The following is a 26,896-nucleotide window of genomic DNA, read 5'->3' as shown; positions in this document are numbered from 1 at the left end:
CCAGACAGTGTATAAATAAGGTAAGATTCATCAACACAGATTCACATACTGTCCTGTGATGCACTCAGGATACATGTCACTTAGGAACTTCATGAATTAAAGTAAAGAACTGTAAAAGTTCTGTAAGAAACTTTTCTTGTCTTTCAAAGGAACTGTGACACACACATCAGCATGGTCTTTTTTTGGCTAATGATGCAGAACATTGAACATTTTTAATTTAGGTGGAATTCTCCTTTAAACCATTAAGTCCTGCTTGCTGAATCAGGTGTGTGTTTTGGGCAGAAGCTGGAGACTGTGCAGTACAGGTGGGGTTTCTAGTTCTAGTCTAGTAGTGAATCTTTTGGAAACAGGACTAGAGATAGTCTGGAGGAGGCTTTTCTGCATGTCTCACTGCGCCGCCGCATTTCTCCAGGCTCGGCACTGCAGCGCAGCGGCGCCCTCTACCGGACTCATTCGCCGCGCTACTCGTCGTTCCCGGCGTGACTCACATCGAGGCCGCCCCTTCCGCCAGCAGAGCTGCTGCATTCCATCCTATTCACACCGGGGAGCGCGAGCACACGGTCGCCACGGTGGATATGGCCGCGAGTTCAGGAATTTAACTATGGCACGGACGTGTAATCCCAGGATCACCTGAGCAAGTAAGTTGGACTGGATGCTCTTGTTGGACTCGGGCGCTCGGAACCGGGCGGGTAACCGGCGGGGAATGTGTGCGGGTGTGTGAACGTGGCTGTGTGTTTGGGCTGCTCGGCTTTAGAGCGGATAGTTTGGTGTATGGAGGGAGGCTCTTAACGCGCTGTTCTCGGTCTTATTATGGCGTCTCGCGGCGCTGCTATCGCGAAACGCGCGCTTTAGACTGAGATTTTTAGGGGTTTGGAACAGCCGGGAATTTCGCAGCTGGCTGGACGCCTTTTTGCAGGGCGCAAACTTTTAATGGTCTGCGGTTTGCGCTGCGTTTTAGTGCGAAAACTTCGTAGATAAGCCCTGAAATTACTGCTGCCGCCAGTCAGCACTTGTGCTCCCCGTGCTTGGGGTTGCGCGAGCCCGCACGGAATGTGGGTCTCGTCGGCTGGAATTGGAGGGGTTTTGATTGTTTGTAGGTAACTGTTAGTTTCTCATATCTTATTCTGTGCAAATCGTATGTAATAATAAATATATATATTTAGAACACCACCAGTAAATAGCTAGCTAGCGTGGTGGTGGTATTTACATTCATTAGTATAATAATATTAGTAGATAGTTCGCTAGGTTAGGCTATTCATACTGTGTGAATATATGTATATATAGTATGCTTATTGTGTTTAAATATAAAATAGTGTTTCTAGTGTTGGCTATACATGTCTGTTGCGTGCGTGCGTTTTGTGTTTTGTTTTTATCTGCGTTTTATAGCTATAGACCTCTATAACCTAGTAGTCCAGCTACATTGTTGCAAAAATGGGTGTAGTTATTAGAGCGCACAGAATAACACCAGCATTAATTCAGGACCTACTGCTATCTCTGTATATGTATATATCTAGCTAGATTAATCTCCTAAAGGGAAAAGTGTAGCTACAAGGATGGTAGTAGTACTAGATCCTGTGTTTGGGGAATGCACTGATCTGCTCTGCACTGCTTTGCTCTGTGCATGGCCATATAGGTTACAGAACACTTCTTACAGCCATATGTTGTCTCCAAGGGCTGTTTTCCCCCTCTTTTACCAGCCCTCCTCCCACCAACCTCTCTAGTTAAGTACACGGGCAAGTTAACTGGTGTGGGCTTGTGGGCTTTTGGTGTCCCCCCTGGAGCAATCGATATGCTCTCATTGGCTTTAAAATGAGGAGTAATGGTGGGCTGCGTCTGTGCGTGAGCAGCTCAAGTGTTTGTGGTGTTAGTGGACAGTAGTTGATTGAGGCTCTTGTTGCTTCGTGGTTGAAATAGCCAAGCCTGATTGCGGAGCACTGCAGGGTGTGTGAGAGTGTAGAGAGCAGACAGAGCTGCAGACCCTGGTACAGATATACACTAGCTACATAAACTACTCGTATACACATAGCTAACTCTAGCTACAGCCTCCTAAATACACACACACATACACACACACCTTTAGTCCTGCAGGCAGGGTTCACCCACATCCTGGAAAAAAGTGGGGACGGTGCTAATAAGGTGTGGTGGCTTTAACCCTCTATAGCATGATATATATTGTTGAGAGAAAATATATTTTATTTTTTCATATTATCATCAATCCTTTTATGTATTTTAGACTCAGCATAATTGAACTGCTTTAGCAACTGCAAAACAATGCCTTGAGACAAGTTAAAAAATCACTGTTTTAGAAAGTAAATAAGTAAAATATGGAAAACAATAAACAAAAATTTAAACAACAATGTAATCATCGAAAAAAAAATGTGCCATACATGGTTAAAGAGTTCTAATTACTAGAAATCTAGAAATTAGCTAGGTTAGTTGTTTCAGCTGGTGAAGAAAGTTCGATTTTTATTGAAATTCTCCGTTCCACCTTAAATGATGCAGTATTACGTTGTGGCGCCAGGGCTGCTTGAATGTAACTGCTGCACTATTTAAAGTGGAATGGAAAATTCGTACGAAAAAGTCGCAAACTTTAGACTAGTGTTTTAGCTAGCATTTTTTTTGGTTCGTGCAGTTGCGCTTTTGTGTGCCTTTTCTTTTTAACAAGACACACACACAAAGTCTCTCCCTCACAAACAGACACACTCTCACACAAGCACACACACTAACTGGTGCGGCTGAGCGACTGCAAAGCACGTACATTGAATGTTTAATGAAACAGAGCCGTTGAAAAGCGATTGGCCTCGACATCCCGGCCGTCTATAGAGCCCCCATGCTTCACCAATTGTTGTCCCCAATTGCCGGTTAAGAGCATAGCGAACATTCACATGGAAATGGGGAATGTGAGTGAGTGAGTGTGTGCATGCTCCAATCCCTTCTTTTGGTACCAGGCACAAGTCGAGTGCAAGAAACCTCATGGTTTAGTCACTGTGGACAAAATGGTGTCAGCTCTGATTCCAGGCAGATTTGAAGCTCCTCACAGTAAAGCATCTGATATGTTCAACAGGCGTCCAGTTTGCTCCAACCTATTAAAGTCCTCGTCCGTTTTGTATAAAGGAATGGCTGTGATTTTACGAGGTCCAGATTGTAGCACATCGGAGTGATTTGTTGTTGTCTGAAGCGTTGTGGGACCGTGAGAACAGCAGTCTGTTTGTTTGGGAAACTTTGAGACCCGGAAGGATTTCCTCGGCTCTTTGATTTAAAATAGGGACTGATACTCAAAATATTTAAAATGAAAATGTCAACACTAATTACGTGTTTTTCTTTAAGCAATATATGTACGTATGTTCATATGTTTTAATATGTGAAGTGTTTTTCTCACTATAAGGTTCATTTAATCTTTTAATTTCCCCCAAAATCGTCAGTGTGCCTTATAATCCGGTGCGCTTTATGCATGAATTTTACCAGTCAGGTTTTAAGGAGCAGTAAAACCACTCTTCTGAAGTGCAGCATTACAAAGGAGTTTTAGTGAAGTTTCTCCAGCACCAAGTCTGGAGCATTATTAGCATTAGCCGCTAACCATGCTAAGTTCTAGCTCTTTTGCCGTTTAGAGTTGAGTATAGTGGACTGTAGTCTGCGTGTTTAGCGTGTTAAAACAAGCTACGTGGGCCGAACCGCTAGGCTCAAGGCTCCTCAGTGTAGCCTGTCGGCGGCATATACTACCGCTAAGCGCTGCTAACTGCTGCTAGCAGCCGCTAGCACTGCTGCTAACTGTGCTGTTAAAAATATTGGAAATCTAAGCTTAATAAATGGAAGTGCTTTACTCACCCAAATAAACAGTTTTCAGGAGAGAAATCTGTGTAATTACCATCCAGCGCTCATTTGAACTTGGCAAATGAGAAAAAAAGTATATATTTCCCAAACTATGATAATTACCCTTTTTTGTTTGCTTTGTTATGCTATTTTCCAGGCTGTTATGTGGTTGATATGGTCTTAAAATGACAATAATATCACAACGTTATCACAATAATATCTGGGAGTATCTATCGTCCATTAAAAATTTGTATTGTGACAGGCCTATGCCCAAGTCTTATATTGATGTGGCTCGTTGTGTTTGCTGACCAGGAAAACCTGGGGTTGGATTATTCCCTATTATGCCAACTACTGGTGTAAATGGGTAGTTTTTTCACCAGTTGAGAAGCATTCTCAGAAGGTAAATAAGAGTCTGTGGAACTATTTTATTACAGTGGAAAATTAAAAAGAAAAATATCTAAATCTGATCATAAATATGTAATCACTGCACATTACAGCCAAGGTTTAAAGTTTTCACCCACCAAAGAAGTGGAAAATTGTGATGCATTACATCTGGTTAACACATGGTTACATCGAAAAACTCCATATTTTCTTAGCTTTTATAAAACACTCTGGAAATTTGGTATTCCCACGTTTCCAATCACCCTCAATTGCAGCAAAAGATTAAATGTGGAGAAAGACATGTTTAACTTGGATTATGTTTCCTCCGACACATCCATAAACATGTTATGGCTGTATTGTTTAATGCAGTTTGAAAGTTTAAACTTAAATTTATAGCGTTTAGTTTATTAGACTAGTACTTGTGGGTTGTTTGTTTGCAGCATTTGGAGATCGCTGGACATAGTTTAAAATAATCTCAAGGCTTCCCAGAGGGTGCAAATGTATTATTGTGTGGACTATTTTACTGTAGATTACTGTAGAAATTGCTACCCTGTTGATTTGTGCTTTGACACTGCCGCCTCGATCTGTCCAATATTAATTGTAGCAATGAATCAAGCTAATGAAGTTTTTTTTTCTGTAATAGTTCACATCGATATGACATTGCTATAAAATGTTCTATGTCCTTTGTGACACCAAGCTGTGATACTTAAGCTATAGATTAGCTTGATTGCTTGTTCCCGCGTTACCATTTGTCAAGGATTGGCCCAGCATTTAGCTCCACCCCCTCGTCCACTGTTTACAGGCAGTCGGGAGCCGTAGCCTCCATGGCTCAGAGATTTGGACTTGTGGTAACTAACAGCGGCCAAACGCTTGCTAATGACCAGGCCCCGCTCGAGATTTGCCCCGGACAGAAGGAATTTATCTTGGCAACAGAAAAAAAAATGATTGGAAATAAATTGCTCAAGTGGGACACAATTACGGAGAAAGAGAGATATGGGCATTGCTATAAATTGGCCACAAAGGGAGAAGATTAGGCTTTTGTTTTGACTCAGCCTAGATGATTATGAGGAGGAAAAATGAAAAATTTTGGCAAACTAAAGATTATGCATGTTCTGCGCTCTTTGACATTGTGGATGATTTTCTTATCAGTGCACTGGCTCTGTCCTCCAGAGGTGGCTTCAATGTGTTGCACTCTGCCTCGCCAAAAAAGTAGGTTTTGTGAATTAATTAGACATTTCAAAGCCTCCTTGTTAATCAAAGCTGTACTTGCAGCATACTGTGAAGTGTGTTTGCTTTGTGTGTGTTTGCATTGTGTGTGACTTAGATCTTGGCAAGATGGCTGCTGGTACAACTGGCTTGATTGGCAGACATGCCTAACCAGTATGACAGTGTCCTCCATCAAGTATCCCTGTCTCTCTTGCTCTCTCCCTCTCTCCCCCACTCTGTCAGTCCACCTACTTTTTTCTCCTTTTACTCACACGCACACAAACACATCCCAGAAGTGCACTAGTGTCACATTCCATGGCTTGTAGTTCAGTGTGCTTGATTTTTATCAATTTTGTTCTAGCTGGCCTGCCTATCTTTCTATAAGCAAGGCTCATACCACAGTTAAACCCTCATTAAGATCCAGGCAGTCGAAGCCTGAACTCCAGAGGCCAGAGGCATCTCTGGTATTCATGGCTTTCTGAACCAGCAACAGCCATGGGCCACTGAGGGTCTATAATAGGCCAGGTATGAGGTATGCTGGTAGCCTGTAAACTGAGAGGCTCTCCTCACCCTGAATACACAGATGTGGCTGGAGAAACTGTTTGGGCAATATATTTTAGAGGGTGTATCTGTACTCAATTGGCATTTTATTAGGAATACTAATACTGTTTTTGGCCTCTTGCAACTGCTTCTGCTTTTTCAACAGGAATTCAACAAGATGGAATGATTTCAACACTCAATTCTTGCATTTTGTTTCCTGAAAAATTTTCATGCTGTGAATTTCCTGTTCTACCTCATATTTACAGTGTTTTATTGGATTGTAATCGTGTAACTGAAGAAACCACTTTATTTCGTTAAACCTGTTTAAGATGACTGTTGATTTGTGACATGGTGCTTTATCAAGGCTATTGCAAGGTGGATGAATTGTGTCCATGTGGCAAGCAACAGTTCCTTAAATAGGTTCTGGCCTTTGAACGATGCTTGAATGACTGGTATTAAAAAGCCCAGCATGTGCCAAGAAAACATTCCCCACACTATTTAATCAAATTTACCAGTCTGTACTGTTGACTGAACGCAGGTGGTGCATCACAGTTTTGACCCTCAAAAGAACGCTACATTTTTTCAGTTTTCCACTGTCCAGTTTTGGTGAGTGTGTGCCTACTGCAGCCTCAGCTTTCTGTTCTTAGCTGACAGAAGTGGAACCCGGCCTGGTCCTCTACTGTTGTAGCCCATCCACCTTAACGTTTTACAGGTTGCACATTCTAAGCTGTTTTTTTTCTGTTTGCCACACACACACACACACAGAATTGAGTGGTTATCTGAGCCGGACTGCCCTTTGATGATGATATCTCTCATCAGCAGAGTGTTTCCATCTTTAGACCTGCTGCTCACTGAATGTTTTTCTTTATTGCACCATTCTGAGTAAACCTTAGAGAGTGTTATGTGTGGAAATCTCAGGAGGTCTGCAGTTAGAGGAATACCCGTCTGACACTAGCAATTGCACCACGCTCACTAACTCCCGAGATTGTGTCTTTTTTTTTCTTCCGACATTCTGACTTTCTGATGTTCAGTGTGAACATTACTTTGACAGTTTTATTCCAAAATATTTATTAAATATTATTGTAGCCAATTTTAATCTGTTCTAACATTTTAAAATCAATGCTTGTGAAGCACCACCTTCAGACTGATGAATCATGATGCATTTTTACACCCCTCCATCTCTCACACACTCTCTCTCTTTCACACACACTGTCTTGCTGTAGTTCTCGCTCTTGCTCCCACATTGTCCTGAGGCAGGCGATGATATTAAAAAGCGTTTAAGAGGACTGGCTGTTACAGTGTGAAGTGCTGGGTCATAAAGAGCAAACAGGAGCAATAGGACTCAGTTCCCCAAACGCACGCAAGAACACACACCCGCGTGTGCGCCTCAGTGACTGTGTCTCTCCCTGAGGCGCTCACTATGCAGGCAGATTGACCTCCCGAGAGGGGCCACGTTCACAAACAGCAGCTCACTGTGCGCAGCGCGTTTGAGTCGCACCAGCACTGTGTACACACACACTCACGGTGCCAACCTTATGATCACAAGTGTTCCATATATACATACACACTCAGCAGTAGATGAAATAGAATGCACCTTGCAGCATTTTAGAGAATAATATGGCCAAAAAATACAATTTAAGCAATTTTCCCCTTCTTATCTTGTCCTCAAGTGTTTTTATTCAGCAAAAAACGCTTAGGAGTCTGAGGCAGCATTTAGCTTCAATGCTACACCCAACTGGATCAGGCTCCCAGAAGATCTTCGATGTGTCCCAAATGTAACAGTTTTTAAATACAGGTTAAAAACATTGCTGTTTACACAGGCTGAGAAATGAGCTCTAGGGCCTGCTGTGCTTTACTTTTTGCAGGGTTTTTCATTCTATTTATTTTTTGTTTTGTATTTTTCCCTCTGTGTTTTTTTATCTGTGTACTTCTTTTCTTTACTTAATCTAAACAATATTGAGTGACATCTGTATATAGAATGTTCTATACAGATAAACATGCCATCTCTTCATGCTAGCTAGCTTCATTATTTTTACACTGGAGCTACAGACCATTGCAGCTATAAACATTCTACCTCATATAGCTTACAACAATCTACTCCTAATTAGCATGGTGCATGCAGTTTCAAACCATGTGCAGTTATGTAATCTCCATAGACCATGCTTTTTTTCCCTTTTTTTGTGCTGTATGCCACACTGTTGTTTATAAAAACGGGTGAAGGCAGACCTGCATTGTGCAGCTGAAGCAGTTGTAGAAGCCAAGAAGCCTGAATTATGCCTGTACTTTGGCCTGTTATATATCAGAAGCCACTCAGTCCTAATTGATGGTGTACAGGCTTCAATTACTTGTTAGCTAATTAGCCTCATAGCTGCAGCGCAAATCTGGAGAAACAAGTCTTTGCTAATTGACTACATTTAGCTTACAAACTGTGTGAATTAGATTTTTTACAAAACTCTTCCATCAAATTAGGAGCCAGTTTTAGAGTAGATTTGGCTGCTGAAGCGTTTTTAGGAGGGATGTAACAACACAAGGTCTGTTGTATCATTGTGTTGTTGTGGCTGTATAAGAACTGGTAGTTAGGGATTTGCCATATTGTATCATGCGCAATAACATCGCCAACATTTTTTAATATTGTAAACTATATTATATCCTGGAATATCAGGGTACTACTTTTTTGCAGTTTTCAGCAAAAGGAAAGTTCACACTGTTCTCATTTCCCATGATGTATGATGTATTCTGGATGAATGGAGATATTTGGAGTGCATTATTAGTATAATGACATTCTGGATCATTGATGTCTGTTAAAATCTGATGATATTTATTGTATTTTTTAATATCTTAGTTAAAGGTGTGCCATATCATATTGTATGCAATAACAGAATTTAATTTTTATTTTGTTGCAGTAGTGTATTCTTGAACTATATTTCAATATAGTTTGATGTTTCCATCATATCGCCAAGAGTATCGTTATCACAAAAAGACCAGTGCAATATCATGATATTATTTTAGGGCCATATTGCCCACCTCTACTGGTCATGCTAACAATGCTAACTTTGGCCATGATAACCTGACATAATCTGCTTAGATTTGCCGTAAATCACCAGTTAAGGTACGTTGCATTAAGTGAATAAATAAATACTGTATGCTAATGTTTAGTACTATTTTTTTTAGTGCAGCACAGTGCAGAGGTCAGACCAGGGTGGTTATTTTAGAATGCCACATAACAGTGAAGATGTGTAACTGAGACAGTTTTGGATCATGGTAGCAGAAACTGCTTTATACCATTACGCTGGTTATATAAACAGTCTACAGTAAAAGGCTCAGTGCCGCAGACTGATTTTCAGTGGGATGGAGCTTCAGATACCAAGCCTGCGTGAGTTCGCCGGCTACCATGACAGCACTCATGGAAGTTATGTATTATTAATATCCAGCCTTTTCTGGTGTTATTTTTATCTGTTACAACCATTCTTCAAATGTCTCTCTCTCTCTCTTTCTCTCTCTTTCTCTTTTTCACTCTCTCTCTTTTTCTCTCTCTTTCTCTCTCTCTCTCTCTCTCTCTCTCAATGACAGTGTCTTTGAGTAAAGGTTGTTTGTGAAGTAGACTCAGCTCGGGGTCCACCTGTATTAAATTTGCCTTCAAGACTGGAAACTTCTGCACTTGCACAATCAAAGCTCTGAAGTGCTAATTAGAATATAAATGGAGTGGGCTTTGATTTGGGCTACAAATCGAGAGTATTTTATCAGAAGTGTTTGGTTTAGAGTGGAGTGTCTGTCACTGCTGCTTCAACATATGCCCTGCTGAACAAGTACGAGCACTTGGGAGTGTGTGGGTGAGGGACGGGGAGTGCAGTGTTAAAGAGGAGAGCACTCTAGACAGAGAATCAAAAGAAGTGAACAAATGGGGAACCTGGAGGCATGGCACAGACACTTGAACAGGCCCTGTGTGTGTCTGTCTGTGTGTCTCAGTGTATATGTGTGCGTTTTTCTTTCATTGTGTGAATGTGTGTGCATGCTGTAAGCAGGGGTCTGATTTGGCTTTTTTCTTTTTCTTTTTCAATTTATTTTTTCTTTCTCTTTTCTTTTCAGTCTCTTTTGTGGTTCTATTCTTTTATACTTCCTTTTTGTACCTCCTTCATTTCTGCCATTGTCTTTGGTGATCTCATTTGTTTGTACTAAACACTATTAGAGGAGGTTCAGTGTACAAAAAGTAATATTGAAATATAATTTTCACATGAATGGAGATGTTCTTTTAGTATCAGTATTGTCATATTATACCAGTAGAAAATACTGAATAGAATTTGAGAAGAAAGAGTGAGTCAGATCCAATTCCTTAACAAATAGAGCCTGAAATGGCACACACAGTTATGCTGTGATGTCATGTTATTTATTATTATTATTTTTTTTAAGTAATAGGTATTTTTTGTGTGTTTGATTAGTTTGAATGCAATCCTGCATTTCCTGTATTGTGCAAATGTGTTGTTTGATTAATATCATTTTTGTTGAAGAAATGCATTTTGAATCAGTAGGATACATGTTTGGACATTTTTTGTTTTGTTTAAAAGGAATATCTCGTTTTCTTATCTGAAAGTCTATATGCAATATATATCTTAAGATTTTTATTTATCCTGTTAGGTAATAATAAAGGCTATGTTCACATTACCAGGCTAAAGTGACTCATCTGATTTTTTTGCTCAATGTGACTTTTGACACATATCTGATCTGATGGACATGCATGTTTTTTTTTCTTTGTTGGTGAAGAAGGCGACGTTTATACACGTATCAATGTGCGCATGGGAGCCGTTTCAGGGACTGATTTGTTCACATTACACACAGATACAGATCACTCTCATTTGTGAATGTGAACTGTCAAGATACCCAGATCCGATCTGAGCAAAAAATTGGATTTGGACAATGTGGCTTGTAATGTGAATGTGACCAAAGAGACATTTGAAGACACTTCAGTTAGACACAGTAAAAACTACATCTACAATTTTATTTAGGCACTTTTATTAATGTTTAGTTGTAAAAGATCATGAGATATATTCTAGAGATGGAAGGTTCAGTCAGCTGTGCATCAGTGTATATACAAACTGGGAAAAAGGAAAGGCGAACTGTCAAAGCTAATTGGAATGCAACATAGACTATGACTATTTAAATGATATTGTCTCATCCATTATCTTAAATGATGATATATCAATAATTCTTAGAAACTTGATATGTTGCCCACCACTAATTGCACCTGTAGATACAGTGGCAGGCTGAACAAAGCTTCATCCCTTCTTCCTAATTACATTCAATCTATTTTAATTTTTAGATTCTAGCGGTACAAAACTGCACTGATATTGCAGGCATTTTTAGCCCAATAGTTACTCCAAGTCCCCATTACCCAAAGCCAGAAGCTGATCAGTCCTGAGGTGACTTGGCTGCCGGTTTCAGATAGAACACGGGGTTAATCTGAGTGCTCTGTGTCGTAGGCTGTATTGATCAGGAAGTGAGCATTTGATGTTATCTTCAGAATGAGCGCTTCGCTTTGCAGCATAGTGCACGCCTGTGCACCTGTACGCCGTGCCACTCGGGTTCACTTCCTGTCTCTGACTATCTCTACATGCAGAGTCACACTCATACACTCACTCTCTCACACTTTCTCTCTTTCCCGCTCTCATTCTTTTTCTATCTCTCCCCACACAGTAAGTCTGTGCTCCCCGTGTGCGGTGCTCTCCCTGCAGTCAGTACGGAGGTGAATAATTCAGCAGCTTTAGTCCAGTGTGGGAATGCTGCTAGCTGACTCTGGCTCTTCGTGCAACATTGAACAGCAGGAATGTAGAGAAACATGTGAGCGCTCACTCTTAGGTAGCAAACATGAGCAAATCACAATAACCTGGAATTTGATTGATAGGTTGTGGTTTGAGCCATCACTAATGGACACACATTCCTGCACAAGCTAAAAAATACAGAACAACTTAATTGACCATCACAATAAATTTCCATTATGGGATTTTTTTAAAAGTTTCATTAAATTTAGTAAGTCTGTGATAATAAAATTATAATGACATTATGTTCTTAGTCACACAGGTCAGACGAGCATCATTACTCTATTATTTCTATGATTAAAATGCTTTTTTGTTCTGGTTTAAAAATAAAACTTTGTTTTTCAGTTATATGGGCCGTTTCAGTAATAATCTGGAAGCAGTATGTATACACCATTCCCACATACCCAGGATCTCGCTCTCTCTTTGAGTGTTTCTGATTTCTGTAAAAAGGAAAAAAAAGAGAGAGACAGAGAAAGAAATGTGCTATGATGTCATTGGTTGCTATGGTACGGATCTTTTTAGTCAGGGTATTCAGGCAGAGGTCATAGGACATAGATGAAGCGCACACGCATGGTTGTGTGTGTGCACACGCCCCTGCCGTCCTTTAACACTGTGTGCCACACACGTGTGTGTAATCAGCGTCGAGCCCAGCTTAACTGTTGATGCATGCGCGGCTTCTAAGTGGGAATGGAATGTGTGGTGTTTTATGTGAGTTTTTTTTTTTTCATTTATTTAGTCTGTTTACATCTTTTTTTCCCCCCTTCAGAGTGGCTGGCACTTATTCTGCAGTATGCTTCAGGCTTGCCCACTCGCAGACCTTTACATACGGGATTGGGTGTGTAGGAGGATGAAAAGAGTGTGTGTACGAGTGCTTGTGTGGGGGGGGGGGGGGGCGCGTGAGGACAATAATTCTCTTTACCCTGTCGGGGAAAGAATTTGCATGTAATTTATTATTGTGTCTATCTCTTACCTAGATTGCGCTTCCTTCTTGACAAATGTTAAATCAGTCTGGCTCTCAAATCAAATTTCAGCTTCTCACTTTCAGTAAAGACTCTGTGACCCTGTAGCCCTAATCCTGTGTAATCTGGAGGCCTGTTGTGACTATGGCGGTGTAAGCTGTAATTCCTGCTTCGCAGAAGTCTTTAAAGTTATCTAGGCCCAATGTTCAGCCCACTTTAGATTTGGAGATCGGTTGTGCAGTACGAGGAACTTCACACGATCAGTAATCTCTAGCAGAATGATCATAGAGTTTGCTGGGCTAGTTTCAGAGGCGCAGCAAAGAGAATCCCGGCATAAGCAAATCCCACAGGAATGCATGAGCACCCACGCCTGCGCTTCCAGGCCCTACCCCCCATATGCTGTGCCTTTGACCCCTTCAGACCCACAGCCTCATCCATCTCTCTGTCTTTCAGCCTCTCTCTCTGTCTCTGTCTTTGTTCGCTGCTCTTTTGTGCTAGTATCTGGTCTAAAGAGTCATTGACGGCGAGGTTTGCCTGCATTGTAAACGGCTGGTGAAATGTAGCGGCCGCTTTAGTGCGGGTCAGCCTTTGGTGTACGGTAAAGAGGACCCCATTATTCAGAGCTATGCGCTTAAGCTAATCAGCACAGAGGCCAGACTTGTATCAGTGTCGGACTATGAGGGTTAACTTATTTAGCAATGCTAAGTGCTATTCATCTTGTTCTGATCGTTCCTAATGATTAAGGAAGCCTAATCAGGGGGTCATGGTAGCTTAGATTTTGTATGGTGAGCATGAGGAAATGACTTTCAGCTGGTTCTGTAGACTTAATGCATGTTTTTTTTTTTCGTATCAGCGGTTCATATGCTTGGTTCTGGAGTATTCCATCTCTGCAAGTTTTGCGTTTTCCCTGCTCCAGCACTCCACTCTACGCCGACTTTGAGGGCTTGTCAAAGGAATAGTTTGGCAGCAAATCAGATTAAAATGATTTATTACTGACCCCAGAGGGAGGCAGTTAGCTAAGACATGCTTGGTTGTTTGGTATGTGAATGAAGTCTGCTTCTTTAGGACGTTTTCACACCTCATTGTTTGTGGTCTGGTTTGATTTAACTTTGTGTGATTCGCATCAGTCTGGTTCCAAACAAACACTGGAGTGGTTTATTTGTGTTAAGAACATGATTCTGCCTCAATCAGATCTAATTCATCTACTTCCTGTATTTACTTCCTGTATTTACATCCCTGATGTGTGACTAATAAGCGAAAATAACTTTCTTACGTCCTTATTGTGACACATTTTGGTGCACTTGGATGTCCCCCTGTGAAAAAACAAAACAAACCAAACCAAGGGGAAGTTTACAGACTCATTTATTGATTTTCTCTCATTTCTCTGACCAATGAACTCTGTGTAAAAAAAAAACATCTTTGAGCAGTTGCCTGGACAGGAAAGCATTTAAAAGGTGTGTTAAATGCTGAATCCACTGGTAGACTTGATCCCTGTCTGGGAAACCACCCCCTTTGGTTTAGAAGATACTAGGCTAATGTTGCTAACACACGGTCTACTTGTGTGGTGACCAGTATCACCTTTTTGGTTGTTTAGAAAAAATAAAACTGGCTTTTTTTTGGCAAAAATGATGGTAGTCCCAATTTAGCATACATGAGCTTAAATGAGTGCTGATGTTTTACTGCTTTCTTTTTTTCTACTTAGACTGTCTGTCAACAAGCTCACAAAAAGCTATGAAGCAAGTCCAGTGTTTGTTAGCAATGTTAGCCTAGCATCTTCTGTTTTAAGCAAAAGCAGCATGCGTTAGATCCCAGATACTCCAAAGATTTCAAGATAACAGAAGCAGGGTAGTCTACCAGAGTCTTGGCTAATCGACTGCATCATAAATCATGTTAATTTGATTTTTGCTTTAATTAGCAGAATAGTTGGACTAAGCGTGTTGGAGCAGGAGACCTGCGAAAAAAATGGGTATTTTTAGGACAGAATAGATTGTGATCTGTCTTGATGCTTATTAAAATGCTTATCCCTATAATGAACAATTCATGTAACATTGTTAACCCTTTAAAGACTAGGGTCTATGAATGTAAGGAACGTTTTAAGTCTGTGGTATGGAGTTACTTAAAGTCTGTGATGATTTATATCAGTGCTATCAGTTTTGATTTTAATTGGTGACATGGCTCTATGCATTTAGAAAACACATCACACTCTTGACCTTTATCAGCTGTCACCAGCCTCCTCATCACTGCCCTCGGGCAGCATTTGTAGTTTTTCCGCACTCGTCTTTTTCGAAAGTCAAATGTTTTGACGTTTTCTGAAGTTGCGCTGAAAGGAGCTTCATGCTGTGCTGGCAGCCACTTTTTGAAATGTGTGGTGTGGGAGGGTCTCTAAACCTAAATCCCTGCTTTGATTGGCGTATTGGTGCCGTGTTTAATCCTCTGCTTGGCTGACGAACGGTTGCAAAGAGAAGTGTATAGGAAAAATGGCCAATTGAAGTTGTGTGTACACTGTGATTTAATGGCAGGACAGTACTGATGACTTTGTGGAAGTAGTGTAGTGAAGTCTGTAGTGGGATTTCATAAGTAAGTGTGACACATTATACACACATACTTAAGTCTGTCTCCACAGAAAGCATGGCTCCTTTCCCCATGCTGTGTTAAGTGGAAACACACATGCATGCGTGACCGTAGCAGGAGCTGGAGCTTCATCAGAGCCAAGAGGATGTAATGCGCCAAGCAGACGTGGACCAGCCCACCCCGTGTTCTCTCTCTCTCTCTCTCTCTTTCTCTCTCTCTCTTTCTCTCTCTTCCTTTCTCTCTCTCTCTTTCTCTGTCTCTCTGTGTGAGTGCGCGCCAGCAGGCTTTCCACTGGCCACCAGCTCTCACGTGCTCCTTGTGCTTGGCCCCCTGGGTAGCTGTGGTGGGCCGCAAGGGGAATAATTACCACAGCCAGACAACGTGTGTGTATTTTCAATGGGGGAGGGGGCCATTTTTGTGTGTCTGTGGTTAAGTCATCCCCTTCTTTGAATTCCTCCCCCGCTGTGAGAATCAAAAAAGTTTTAAGGACATTAATGACCAATTAAATTTGAACGGGCACGCTGTGCATTTCAGTGCAGGGTAATTTTGCTGATTGTCCATTGAAAAAAGAAAAGGTCTTGCCACACTAAAAACAGCACTAAACGCGCTATCACAGGCTTAGTTTTCCCGTCAGCAGCGTGAACCAAGATGTCTCCTGTGGGACTGGGGGAGCTCGCTCGCCTCATCGCCTTCTTTATGACCCTGAGTGCGCACTTTGACCCGTTAAATCCCCCCTGTTGTTAGCAATAGGTTAATCCACTTTTGCAGTCTGAAATACAGGTCAAGACTGCACCAGGGCTGGGCAGAGAGTGCATTGGCAATGATTGCAAGTGGGTTTTTATGAAGATGGAATTAGATTGGAGAGGACACACGATCACAGAGTGCAGATAAAATGCTGCACTTTTGTTAAGGATGGCACCAATAGCAATTTCTGTAGGCCTGCATTGATACTAAATATGTCAAACTTGTCTAGTCCGGTGGTGAATAATGTAATTTGTTAAGGGGGTTTTCCTCTTATTTATCTTAAAAAATGTCTACATAATTTAGTCAATGGGAAACACAATCAGAATTCTGAATTTGATGTACACTTACACTTGCTACAGATTTCCTTAGAATTCTGGTGAAAACAATTCATGTGTATCACATCAAACTGAATGTTATATAATTTTAATACAAAAAAGTAAATTGAAGAAATAAATAGCATTATAAATCATGTTCCTAAACAACCCCATATACATGATCTTTTATTACATCCTAAATACATTCTAAATTCTAGACATTAATAAAACAGCAGATTTGGAAAGCTTTAGTTACACTCTGTCTGACACTTTGTGGTTCAGTAGTTCTGGTTCCACATTTAAAAAATGTGACTCATGGCTAATTGTGGAATATCTAGGAAAGATAAAATTTCACCAACTGTCATGTTGCAGCAGCAGCTTCCTATTATATTACCATGCTCAAAAACACCCATTCTTTCACTAATGTTGAGGATGGTGGTTGATCTTCTTGTACATGTAGTGTGTTTCTCCACCTTGCATTTAGTATTTATTTCTATGTGCTGTTTTTAATTATGGTTTAATATAAAGTTGCTTATATTTCTCAGATATCTGGTTCATATCAAATAAAAGAACTCTAGATTAGGGTTGGTATGATACCCAAATTTTTCACTTTAATACAGATACCAAATGTAGTATAGCGATTCTTAATACTGGTTTGGCCCAAAAAAAGGTATTTTTATTTTTATTGAAATACTTCGAAACAGGTCATGTCTAAAAAATAGTTTTATTAATTATTTATTATTTATTAATTTTTAAGCTAAAAATGCAAAAAGTTTGCAGTGATAAGTTATTTGTAATGATTAGATTGACATGTTTACTTAGGTTAGTTACAGTAATTTACAAAAGTATTAGTTGTCTATTATTTGTGTGAGCTTAGTTGAGTTTTTGGCGTTGCCATGCTAGCTTGATGGATGCTTGATTATATTTGCTTATTCATTTGTGTATACTATTGAAAACTTCAAGTGCTACAGGCTTTGTTGTATTGAAAATGTTGTATTGAACTTTCAATGCCTCGTGCAACCCTACTCTAGAACAGAGCATTTCACATAAAAAAAAAAAAAGAAATTGTGAATTTACTCTAATGGCCTTAATGAAAATTGTTGAAATTTCCCTTTCAGACATTTTAGGTTGTTGCTGCGAGTGCTTTGTTTATGTGAATGCTCTTATTAAAAGCATTTTCTGAGAATTTGATGTTGTGTTTGATATCAGCGTTTGTTTGTGGCTTTGCTGTCATCATGCTCATGAAAAGACAAGATACAAACAGTAGATTTGATTCTTGGTCTGTGGATGAAGTGCTGGGTGCAGTCTTCTCATTATTTGTTGTGAAAGCTGAGGAAATTAATTTATGATGCTGATAGCAGCAGCCTTAAATTAGATAGGGTTATGAAGTTAACACTTCAGTAGCTCTGAGGTTCGTGAGGGCTTGGTGGCCATTTGGTAGGGACGGAGTGATTAAACGGTGGATGATGAATCTTTGAATCGTCGAGTGGAATAAATATTAGTGCTGAAGTGTGCTTTGGGTGCATGCTAGGCCCTGCCCTGCATGTTTGTGTGTGGTGTTTAAGTGTTTTGTTGTCAAGTACTGACAGGTTTTAGTGACTGTATGAGTAATTAAATGTTTGTTCATTAACGTGTCTTGCAAATGAGGCGTGTTCATGTGGTTAAGGAATCCTTTTCCGATTATTTCATCGTTCTCACCCTCGACTGGGAATGTTGTTTATCTAGTTGGGCACACCGATGTGGGATTGTTTCACGTTTATATATTCTCAGTGTACTTTACCCCTCTAATGACCTTCTCTCTCACTCTGTTCTTTGCTGACAGACAGGTTTCTTTGTCTTGTTACTGTCTCTTGTCTCTCTCACTCTCGCTCCCTCACTCATGTGCTCGCTCTCTCTGGGTTAGTGGATGAACTGGTTGGACCAGCCAGAGATCTAGGCTAATCCTTTCAGTCACTGGCAGTTACACACATTACGTGTACACACACACACACAGCTGAGTCCAGTGTGAGGAGAAGTAGGGTAATGCACCAAGACTGTTCCTGTGTGTGTGTGTGTGTGTGTGTGTATGTGTAGTGTAACACTTCAGAACAGCAGGTGCAACTGTGGTGCAGTTACCTCTCAATTGATTTGGAGTGATTGGTGTTTCTCTTATGTAGGTTTCTACTTTTTTCACTTTGACTTAGTATGACTTAGAACTTAAACAAGAGGTTTATACATAAAACAAACACATAGACGTCGCACGGCTGTTCCTTTGCTAAAGACCTATCATGTGTTTTGAATGTGGAGGGTGATGACAGTGCTCCAGATGTTGGGGAACTTTGTACACAAATGTATGTTCCAGACTGGCTTCATATGCTGCTGCATCTGTGTGTTTGTGTGCGCTGTATCTCTATCTTAAAATCTTAAGATTAAGTTTGGATTTAAAATGAAAGCTCCAGCAGTTAAATAGAAAATATTTGAAAGTATTTAAATAATTTTGAATTATAGTATTTAAAGTATCCTTTAAAAAAACAAACAAAGGAACACTGACCTGTAGTCCAAACATGAAGCCACAGGAGAAGCTAAAGCTAATGCTAGGCCAACTGGAGAAGAGAGAAGGGCTGATCTGAGAATGGCAGGGGAAGCCGTTGTGCTGTGGGGAAGCCGGTGAAGCTAGCATGATCTTGGCTAACTGATCAGTTAAGCCAGCTGACCAGTTAGCCAAGATCATGCTAGCTTCAATTTCTTTCCCTGGCATCCACAGCTTAACAAAAAATCTACCGTTGCTGCAGTACTACTAACCTGTGCTATGCTACGTGACTCTTTTGAGAAGTCTGTTGACATTAACCAACATTTTTAAAAGTGAGCTCACCTTTCTGTAGCAAAATAATAGGCTTCTAAGAACGGTTATAATTCTATATACGATTTATGTATTATATGATTGTTATTCACTGAGGAATGTATATAATGGCAGTTTTGGAATATCACAAAAACAAAGGGCAAACATACTATGCTGCAGTTTAAATTAATTTAAACACTGCTAATTATTACTGTAGTTTTTTGTTTAAGCATATGTTTGTTTTTAAGATTTTTAAATAGTGTATAAACTATTTATCAATACTATAAAAGTACAATATTAGAAGTTTTAGATCAGCACAGCAGAGTTTTTGCTTCCTGATTCATTCAGACTGGATTGTTAGCAGGAGAGAAATGCTAAACAAAACTGCTATACTGTGAGAAACAAAAGTGAAATCAAACAGAATCAAATTTGGGGATGAGGAAGACAATAGAAACATAATCTGGTTTTCGCAAACCCAGCTTTAAAAAAATGTTTGACATAGACTTTCATCTACTGACAGGAAACCACAAGCCAGCACAGTATCCTTGAGAAACACCAGTCTGTTGATGCTGTGTTATGCCTGTGTGTTTTGAGAGCTTTGTATTAATGTATGTGTTTATAATATTACGTTCATACTTATGATTATTTATACTTATTTGTTAGTAAAGAAAATAAAAACAAAACATGAAAGCCAATTGAATTGTATTTTTTCTTTATATCCTCCTGAGACCTGGACATATGCCTGACATTTTTTTTACTTTCTCCTTGCTATTTGGGATTACCAGGACCTAAGAAGTATAAAAACTAAAAAAAACAACAACAAAAAAAAACAGTGTCCTAAAAAGGGGAACATTGGTTTATTTTAAGGACCCATTTGGGATCAGAAGGACAAAATTAGTGCAACAACTAAATGTTAGCTTTCTACAAAAATGAAATAAACTATTTTCAAACATAAAAGTGGAGGATCATTTTTAACTGGCCCATGTTTCTTTCTGCAATGGTTGTAAAAACCTTTGACTGGGCTTCCTGCCAATTGGTTTTCAACCAATTTAGTGTAATGTTGTCATGTTGTGACCACTTGATGGTACAGGCAGTGTCTCCATATGAGGTCAAAGGGTCAATGTTTAAAAAAAAAATCTTGGTGCAGAGAAGCAGAAATGTAATGTCCCCTTATGAGGACGCTGGGTCTCAAGAGGATATAAGGACAAACAGTTGCAGTTGTCCACCAACTGCAGACATAATAAAGCCTAATTATACCTAGTGATGCACCAGTGTGGGAATTCTAGGACAATGCCCATATCCGATATTAGTCATGTACATAGCTACCAATGCTAAAGCTGATATACACATGTATAATTTACCAAAATACTTGAGACAGTGGATTTTAAAGTGTCTGCCAGTTATCATTATATTTCTGAGATCGTGCATCCCTAATTCCAGCATATGTTAAATTAGCTTATGGACAGTGTAATCAAGCAGTAGTCACTGCCACCATTAGATTATCAATAAACAGCATGCAAAAGTAAGCAGCCTAATAATTAGATCTTAAAGTGGTGTTAAAATTGCTTTCACCAGTGCCTTTCAACAACATACCAACGGTTTGCTTAGTCTTCATAATGCAGTGTTCCTGTGTTGACCTCACAACATTGGCAGGGATGTCCTTTTAAAAAAAAAGATCAGAGTGGAAGAATAAAGTGTAGAGGGGAAGTGGGTTGAATGCAGACTAGAATAGTTGCTGTTAATGGTGGGAGAAGCTGAGCTTTTGAGAAACTGAGAAAAGTGAATCCTCTGAACACTTTAAAAAACAGAGACCGAATCTAATATAAATAGTCCAGTCACGATCTGGCAACTATTTCAAACTCTTCTTGCTGTGTGTGTATGTGTGGGTGTGTGTGTGTCTGTCTGTGTGTGTTTAAGCTAAGTGATATCTCTCTCTCTCAGGCCGTAGGCAGTGTGTGTGTATGTGTGTGTGTATGTGTGTGTGTGTGTTGCCCTGAGGAATTAGAAATGTAGACTTTGGCTGGCGAGCTGATATGTAAAGAACGCAGAGCTGCAGACTGGCCCGGATTCAGTCTCTTTAATGGCTTCGCTCCGATGTGCTGAATTCCGCTGCTCTGTTTGGAGCACGGACAGTGAGGAATTTACCAAAGCTACGCCCTTGCAGCTTCTGCCAGAGGAGAGGGAGAGAGAAAGAGAGATATGAGAGAGAGCTGCAGATAGATGAGGAGGGGACAGGAACAGCTGTGAGTTTCTAAACATGTGCTTTACGTGTGCATAGGTTGCAGTGAACGAGTGCAGTGCAGATGAGTGGTGGAGTGAGAGAGTGATTGATTGATTGGACTGACTCAGACTTCAATTAAACTCTTTCTGTCTTGCCCTTTTAACACACACACTCTCACACACACACACACACACACACACACACACACGCTCTTCCTCTGTTCTCTGACTTTATGGCCTTCTGGAAGCCAAACAGATGTTTTGGGTTTACCTCCCTCTTTATCCTTTTCTCTGTTCTTCCTTCGCTCTTAGTTTGCAATCTCTTGCTCTCTCTCTCGCGCACTCTCTCTCACATTCTGTCTCTCTCACAATTACTCCCCCTCCTCTTTCTCTCCACACTCGGCACTGGTGACACTGATTTCAAGGAATTAGAATTTAATTCTACAGCTTTGGCTGTTGATTACTGATGATCTAGGCTTTATTACTCGCTCTCTCGCTCTCTCTCTGTGAGAAAGAGAGATAGAGAAGGGGAGAGCAGCTTGAATGTGCTACAGTGCTAAATAATAGCTAAGAAGTTCAAAAACGGAAGAATATCAGACTACTTTTCAGGTAAAACCATGTGCCTCAAACCCTTCAGCAGCACAGTGACCTTAACCAAGTCAGTCAGACTGACTGAGGCTGTATTTCATGTGTCAACGCTGGTATTGAATGCTTTAAAAAAAAAAAAAAACGACCAAAACAAGTGGTAGAGAAATTGGTAGCATTTTCTAACATTTGTTGATATCTACAGGTCTGGAAAAAATGAAGAGACTACTTCAGTTTCTGAAACACTTTATCTGATTTTGCTATTTATAGCTATATGTTGAGTAAAATGAACATTGTTGTTTTATTCTAGAAAGTACGGACAACATTTTTCCCAAATTCAAAATATAAATATTGTCATTTAAAACGTTTATTTGCAGAAAATAAGAAATGCAAAAAAAAAACAAAAAAAAAAAAACAAAGCCGAGCTTTCACATCTCAAATAATTGCAAAGAAAACAAGTTCATATTTATTAAGTTTCAAGAGTTCAGAAATCTAAATAACCTGGAATAACCCTGGTTTTTAACCACAGTTTTCATGCATCTTGGCATGTTCTCCTCCACCAGTCTTGCACACTGCTTTTGAATAACTTTATGCCACTCACTCCTGGTGCAAAATTTCAAGCTTGGTTCGATGGCTTGTGATCATCCATCTTTTTCTTTATTATATTCCAGAGGTTTTAAATTTGGTAAAATCAAAGAAACTCTACTCTAAGCTGTATGTTTTTTCACGTGCCAAGGATTTTCAAAACACAAACATTTCATTTTATTTAAGATTAGTTTTGGTGTTGGTAAATTCCGTTATTCTAATAACCCCTAGTGATAATGTGATGTACTACATTAATAACGCCTCATTATTGTATACTATTATATTGTACATACTTAGCAGAGTGAGTGTTGTTTAAGCACTGCTGTCAAGCTGCACTGGTTGAATGTACTCTTGTTTTTGGCAGGACTAATTGTGGGGCTGTGTGTTCTGTTGTGGGAGGTAGATATCAGTACAAAAGGTTGCCTGTGCTTGGTGTACATTTGTGGATGTTCTCAGATTACAGTATCATGTTTTCAGCATAAACAAAGCACAACACACTGCTATTCTGTGTCTCAGCTCTCCTACGATTGGTAATTTAAAATTCAGCCTATAGACTAACAGTGATCACAGTGGACTGCCAGGGGTTTATCTAAACCTGGCAACTGTATTTTTCTCAGTTTATAGTTTTCTTGGATGCAAGCATTCCGAGTTGGGTCTTTGAGTCTTTATTGGGTGACTATATAATAAATATATATACATATATTTTGATTTATTGATCTCGCTAGATGAATCAGGCATTCACAGTGTGCAAACTTGCATCCTGTAGTATTATGTCTCAGGTTAGTTCAAATACAATGACCAAATAGGTAATAAAGTTTTTTTTTTTTATCTTTATTTAATCAAGGTAGTCACAATATTTTTAACAAGTGAGTCCTCTAATTCCTATATAGTCATATATAACAAATATGAATATTGTTACTGCCTTATAAAAAGCTTATCTCAAAAATGGCTACTTTACAGGAGAAGGATTTTATTTTTATTTTCTATAAAGTAAATATACAAATATTTAATTTAATGTATATATTTAATGTAAAAGATTTTAATCTGAGTTCATGCTAGTTTTAAAAGTTAATAGGTAATAGTTTTGGGCTACATGATAAAAAAAATTATGCATCAAGAAATTTCCATTTGCCTACGCCCAATCAAAAGGTGAATTCCTTTGTTGCTATTATGTTATTACATTATTATATTATTATAGTTCACCACAGCTGATACTCTGCCCTTCACCTAGCCAATCGCTGCATGATCTTGTATCCAGGAGCAGAAATGTGCCAGTATTTCCCTACTCTGAGCATCAGTCTCTCTTTCATCTTCATGCCAGCTCCGTGTTGACACAGAGAAGTCTTGCTATGGCTCCAGGGAGCTGGCCAATCAGAGCAGTGACTGGATTTCACTGTTGGAGATTGCAGTGAAAAATCAGCTTTCCTGATTGCACCGCTGTCAATCATCTGATTGGTGAAAACATGCCGAGGACTCCAGTCTACGCTGCCGAATTTTACTTCCTGTTTTGAGTCTGAGCTCACCAGAACAAAACACGCCTGTCAGCATCCAGTCTGCCATAACTTTCAGAGGAATTCAGTGAGAGCTTGTGTGTGTGTGTGTATGTGTGTATGTGTGTGTGTGTGTGTGTGTGTGTGTGTGTGTGTGTGTGTGTGAGAGTGTGTGTGTTTGTGTCCTGCGGGAAACGACAGTCAATCCTGCCTGTCAAGTTGACTCACAAATTACAGGTTATTGTCACCGTCTCTGCTGTGTGTGTGTGTGTTTGATCATGTTGTGGTGAGTGATGTTGCATTCTAGTCTCCTGAATATTTCATGTTTATCACACTGTATGAAATTGGGATACATGCTTCAGTACACACACACATTCACAAACACATATGGCCTGACGTTTAACTTTAAAGTGCTGTCATCAGTCAGTGTGTAATGTACTGTGGGTGTGTGTGTACGTGTGTGTGTGTGTTTTTGTGTATGTGTGTGTGTGTGTGTGTGTGTGTGTGTGTGTGTGTGTGTGGGTGTGTGTATGTGTGTGGGTGAACCAGGGTTAACTCTGTTTCCCCAGTGGCAGGTAAAGTGCTCATATCTGGCATAGCTCACTTCTCACCCACTAATCAGAACCATACTGCCTGTACTGCTTGGAAAGCTAACCGGCAGTGTGCGCACACAGGCATACACACACACACTTACTTATAACCTCGCTCTAAAATACACTTCAATGTATTTAACATTCTGCCCTTTTTGTTTGTTTTACAAATATAATAGATCCTAGCTGCTTGTGCATCACTGTGTGCTTAGAGTCTGTATGGCAAAAAGGACACAACCCTACACAAACCTTCCCTTGACTAGGATTACCATTTTTTTAATAGTAAGGATACTTACAGAATTTAAAATAAAAATTGTAAAGAATGTTTTTGTTAATCTACATTGGCACATGTATGGACACTTATGATGAAAATATGGTTACAACAACATTTTAAAGTTGGTATGAAACATTTTGGATGCAGTAAGCAAAGGAGCGTTGAGAGGAGAAAGGGTTATGGTGGTGCTGGGCGATTTTCCCGATTAATTTGGTTAATTTGAATTACAGTTAAATGCACTTTATCTTTTTAATCTAAAATATCCAAAAACGCTACTCATTTCTGAAGTGTTTATCGGTCTAGGTTAAGGTATTTAATAAAAAGAGCCCCTCTCACTCTGCTATGTCTAGAGGTGGATCAGTCATACTTTGGGCCTGTATTGCAGCCAGTGGTCATTTTTTTTCTTCTAATTCTTGCCTAGCCTAAAAGTACAGTGATGTTAATGGTAAATAGTGCTTCTTTAAATTTATGTTTTATTAGTAAAATACACAGTCATCAGTCTGTAGTAGAATAAATCACAAATTGAACAATATTGTGCTTTATGTTTGTATCATTCAGCCTGAACACTGCAGATGCCAACTTCCCTGCTGAGTCCTGGACCAGTCAGTGAATTGGCTGTTTCTATTAAAGGCTAGGGCTTTCAGGGATCTCCATTCACATTTCAGCCAACCTGCTTCTGTTTGAATGATAACTATATCCGTGTCCAAACTCTAAACTCTAAACCACTGAACTTCAGATGCCAAACATGTGACTGATTGACTACAGTTAGGGACACTGAGGGGAAACTATACTTTTTTTTTCTTTTTCTTGTTTGCTGAAGTATTCTATTAACAGATCTGAGTGAAAGACAGAGTGACAAACAGTTGAAACTTTGCAGTTTCCCATCATTCATTCAGGAGTGATGTTCTCAATTCACCAGCATCATCATCCCCCTCTGTGAGCCAATCAGCCCCTACTGTGGGAAAACGCTGAAGTTCCTTCACTCCTGAAAAACACAAAACTACTCTTTCACTCTCTCTCTCGCTCTCACAATCTCTGTCTGTCTGTTCCTTTCTCACTGTCCCTCTGTAGGACACACACACACACACACACATTTGCAAAAGGCAAAAATCTGCAATTCAATTAAGAGTTTAATTTGTGTTTAAGATGCAAATGTACCCTTTCTGATAATGAGAATGTTAAGGAGAAGAAGAGACAGAGGGGATATTTGGTGTTAGCGCACTTATTCATTAGCTGAGTGGAGCTGTGTCAATACACACACACACACTCTCTCACACGCACACACATGCAAACGCACACATGCACACCCAAAAAATTGAATTATCTGTCTGCAAAGGTCAGAAAAAGAGTTTTAAGATTGGCATAGAAAGAAATGAGGGTAAATGTTGCTCCCCACACCTCTTTTTCACTCCCTTCTTCCATATACACACACACACACACACACACACACACACACACTCACACCTACCTTATTCTGATCATATAGGAAATGAGCGCTGTGTATGTGGTTTGGGTTGCTGTGTGTAAACTGTATATAATTACTGAGATGTTAGTGATGAACAGGATGTGGGTAGGGGGTTAGGGTCTCTGTCTGTCTGTCTATCTGTCTATCCGATTATCTCTCTGCTGTTGTTTTTTTACTCTCTGCGTTCTTGTCAGTCATCGCTACCTTTGGTGTTCATCAGTGTCTCTGTTCTGTTCTTATCTCTCCTCCGTTTCAGCTCATGTTTCTTCCCCCCCTCCTCCCCAACTCCTAATCTTACTCTTCTCTCAACGCCCCTCCTCCCCCCTTCTGTTACTTGAAAGCAGAGGAGCCTGTTTGGCTTGTATTCTGTACCATAGTAAAACTTGCTGTGTCTCTGTCTCTCGGCCAGCGGGTTGCAAATCCTGTTAATTTATACTATTGACTGTATCATTTCACAGTATTCATTTAGTTTTTAGTTAAACTAAAGATAACCTTGCTTCTTGTTCATAAAACTAATTATTTTAAAACTTTTGA

At 39.8% G+C, this 26,896-nt stretch overlaps 1 protein-coding gene across 2 annotated transcripts in view; it reads left to right on the top strand.

The window, feature by feature from the left end:
* The first annotated feature begins 514 nt into the window (after positions 1-514).
* plxna1b (plexin A1b) overlaps positions 515-26,896 on the top strand; it is a 253,907-nt gene continuing 227,525 nt past the window's right edge. For both annotated transcript variants that reach the window (XR_007439320.1, XM_022675699.2), the window contains exon 1: positions 515-638. The gene's annotated coding sequence lies outside the window, so the exon portion shown is untranslated. The remainder of the gene's footprint in view (positions 639-26,896) is intronic.

Source organism: Astyanax mexicanus, chromosome 5 (assembly GCF_023375975.1).
Source record: "Astyanax mexicanus isolate ESR-SI-001 chromosome 5, AstMex3_surface, whole genome shotgun sequence".
NCBI lineage: Eukaryota > Metazoa > Chordata > Actinopteri > Characiformes > Acestrorhamphidae > Astyanax > Astyanax mexicanus.
This window is presented reverse-complemented; position numbering and strand designations above follow the sequence as displayed.